The sequence below is a fragment of the Oncorhynchus clarkii genome, chromosome 25 (assembly GCF_045791955.1).
Source record: "Oncorhynchus clarkii lewisi isolate Uvic-CL-2024 chromosome 25, UVic_Ocla_1.0, whole genome shotgun sequence".
In the NCBI taxonomy this organism is placed as follows: Eukaryota; Metazoa; Chordata; class Actinopteri; order Salmoniformes; family Salmonidae; genus Oncorhynchus; species Oncorhynchus clarkii.
Genome location: NC_092171.1, coordinates 18085303 through 18089250, shown reverse-complemented (window position 1 = coordinate 18089250; position 3948 = coordinate 18085303).

Below are 3948 nucleotides of genomic sequence, written 5' to 3'. Positions count from 1 at the left end.
AGATCGGTGTGGAAGAACTTGACTGGTCTGCACAGAGCCCTGACCTCAACCCCATCAAGCACCTTTGGGATGAATTGGAACGCTGACTGTGAGCGAGGGGTCTAATTGCCCAACATCAGTGCTCGACCTCAGTAATCCTCTTGTGGCTGAATGGTCCCCGCAGCAATGTTCCAACATCTAGTGGAAAGCCTTCCCAGAAGACTGGAGGCTGTTATAGCCGCAAAGGGGGACCAACTCCATATTAATCCCCATGATTTTGGAGTAAGATGTTCGACAAGCAGGTGTCCATACTTATTGTCATGTAGTGTATGTCACACAGTTGTTATACAAAATATAATACACAAGTAGAACTCTTTAGCAATGTTAATTTAGAATTTAAGTTACACATTAACGTCAACCTGTAGGCTACTCACCACTGAGTAGCCTACAGGAAAGGGCAAGCCGGGCATGTCCACTACTTACCCAGCAGATGTGCACGCTCATTATCCCTAATTATAATGTACAGTCTATGCTGAGTTGTGTAAAATATTTTTAATCGTTGAAGGTATGTGATATCCTCTCCCTCTCGCTCGACTTCGCCCATCTACTGACCACCGGTCCTGGCAACCCACATTACGGAACACCTGGCAGCCACCATTACACCCACCTGCTCCCCATTGTTTTGCACACCTGGATTTCATCATTACCTTGATTACTTTCCCCTTTATTTAGCCCTCAGTAGCCTCAGTCAGTATTGGTTTTGTTTGCTTTCAGTATGCAGCGCCTGTTTTGTTTATTGGCTTAGTCCCATTATTAAATTCACCTTCTGCACCGGCTTCCTGACTCCTAGTGCATACTTTACAGAATACTGCCTCTGAAATAATTGAAGCAGCTTTTGGATGGTCGAGGAACAGGGTCGTCTATTCCACCAAGACCAGCTGGCTCTACTGGGTACGATCATGAAGGATGTTCTCCACTGCCTCGACACCACCAGCGAGGTTCTCCATACCTCTGATGGGGGGCCTCTTACCATGGGTCGTCACAGTGAGCCAGTCCCCCAGCCTACCCAGCTGTCTGTCAGCCCAGGTCAGGGATTTCCCTGCTGACAGGACGGGCGTTGGAGTGGACTACGGCCGTCGAGGAGTGGAGGAACTGTGTTCCTATGAGAGGTCCATGGCTCTGTTTAGGGCTTTCTTCGACCATTCTCCAGATGGCAGAGAGGGAGGTGAGTGACTTTTCCAACACCAGCGGGTGCCCAGACCGCTGAGGAATGGGCCCTCCCCTTTCTGACTGTGTCAGCCTCCAGCTGGAATGAGCCAGTGTTCCGCAATCTATTCCACAGTGGACTGCGCGAGGAGGTCCAGATGGAGTTTGCATGTCGGGATGACAACATATCCTTGGACGCTCTCATCGCGATGGCCATCTGTCTAGATAACTTTCCGGAGTGCCTGTGTCCACCTTGCCTCCCTCTTTTGGCTGTCCTGAGGCAGAGCCTGAAGCCATGGAGGTAGGGGCCACACACCTCCCGCTGCAGAGAGGTGTTGTCGGAGACAGCTGGGGCCCTGTCCCTATTGCGGCCAGGAGGGGCACCAGCTTTAGTGGTGTCGTGTGTGTGTCCCCCAACCCTGGGTCCACTAAAGCAGAGGGGTGGCCCCATAACCTTCTGTCTCCCAGGGTAGGCATGAGTATTCAATATCACTGTTTTCTGCTAAACCCTTTCTGGTTTCCATTTTGCTGGCTGTCTCAAGTGTTGTCTCTACAGCTCTAGTGGACCGGTGCTGCTGGGAACTTCATCGACCAGGCCTTTGCTTCCTCCCTGAACTTAACATCATACCTGCTCTCCTCTCCTTTTTCTGTCCAAGCCCTGGATATGCAACAATTGGGATCTGACATTATTGCACACATCACAACACCACTCCCCCTCACCGTGCGACCCATGCACCAGGAAAGCCTCCCCTTCCTCACCACTACACCCTTATACAGTCATCCTCTGCCTCCTGTGGCTCCAACTTCATAACCACACCCTCTCCTGGTCGAGGATGAGAATTGCCGCCTGGGGACCAGGATGCCGGAGGACCTGCTTTCCCGCACCCTGTGGTTTCACGTCGGTGGAGGAACCCGCTCCTGCTACCTTCCCTCCAGAGCTCATCTACATCCTCACGGGGGTGAGAGATTGGCTGTTGACCTGGACACACACATCCCTCACCCTTAACTCCTTAGTCATATCTGTTTATTCATGGCGCTGCTTACTCCTAATTCGCTTTTCAAATCATATGAGCAAAAAATATTTTCGATGAATTTAAAACGATACTTTTTTCAAAGTCTCTTTGCAGAGCTTGCTACAGTTTCATCCCCCTGAAAAGATAACCAATATTACAACATATACTTAAATGTGCTGGTTAATAAAAAATGCCTGAATTTATGGGAACGATTGAATAGGATATCTTGTTTTTAAATGAAATTGAAATGGTAGTCATCAGACTTGGTCTGTCTGCCTAATATAAAGGATCAGAACTGTCAGAGGAATGAAAATAGCATAAATAGGAAAGTATACCAGTTTCATTTGAGGACCAGGATGTTGACAGCTGTACCATACAGATTGCAAAATAATTGGAAAGATTTTTGATGTACAGATTACAGGGTGTATGAGTAGATATATATAAAACACAAGATTCAGGACATTGTGCTTTTAAAATACAATTATTATATAGAACTCTTGCCACCAACAAAATGTTTAATATTTGGGGCACACATTCATCGAAGCTCTGCAGATTTTGAGGATACAGAATCAATAGACCATTTATTTTGGTATTGCCCTCAGGTAGCCGGGTCCTGGTCTCAGGTTCAGGAATGGCTGACAATGCATAACATTGATCTAAAATTGACCCTAGAAATAGTACTATATCTGGAGAGACCGGGTCAGTCACTTACTAATGCGCTTAGTTAAAGTATTTATTTAACTCACAATTTCAGTGAATAGACTTCACAGATTGCAAGTTAAACATCACAGCATAGTTGCAAGGTATATGGTGCGTAGAAAACTCGAGATGGGTGGGATGAGCTGTGGGTTGGCTGTGGGAGTGGAGTTGCTGGGCAGGGATAGAATGACGGTCAAAGACAACAACAAAAAACATAACAAAAAGTAGGGGTAATGTCCCAGCTAAACGCAGTTTGCCTGAGGCTTATGCCGTGCAGGTGTTTGTACACATGCATATACACACTCTCATTCAATTGGCCTTGCTGTTATGATTTGTTGTCCTTTTTTCCTTTCTGTTTTCCTCCGAGCCAGACCGAAGTTACTTACCTTACAGATCAAAGTCAGCTAATTTCCACTATTCATATGCAAATCCATTTGCTTCATAAACTGGGTTGTCTGGCTGTCATGTTTATATTTTAACCTGCTTTTCTCTTTATCTACACTGAAATTTGAGTAGTCCTGTTTTTGTTTTTTTTCCTCTCATAGCTCATTAGTACAACCTTGTGGTTGAATATTTAGGTATCCATGGTAGGTCCTAGGATACATTGAATAAATGCCATCAAAGGATAACTTACACCTTTTAAAACAGTTAACTTTCTTTTTGGTGCAGGTGAGGCAATTTATTTTCACAAGTAGTTTAAATGTAAAAAAAATTGTACACACATGGCAGACAAACAATGAATTCTGGTGTATGGAATATGGAGGGTGGTTGGGAGGTTCTGTCTATTGCTTGTTCTCAACAGACCATTCTCGGAAGGTGGACTTGAATAGGGAGACTGCAAAGTCCAGGCAGAATCTCTCTTTGTTCTGAGTGTTGGTAGTGTTTTTAGTTAATCTGTGTATCTCTCATTGTGCCCAGTATGATAGCAAGAACATTCTTAGCAGATAATGACATGACAACAGTAGCTGCAGATGATGTAATGGAGGACATCAGGTGGCTCCACGTCTGGGTGTTGCAGAACCCCTAGGATCTAGTTAAAGGGAGGAGACGG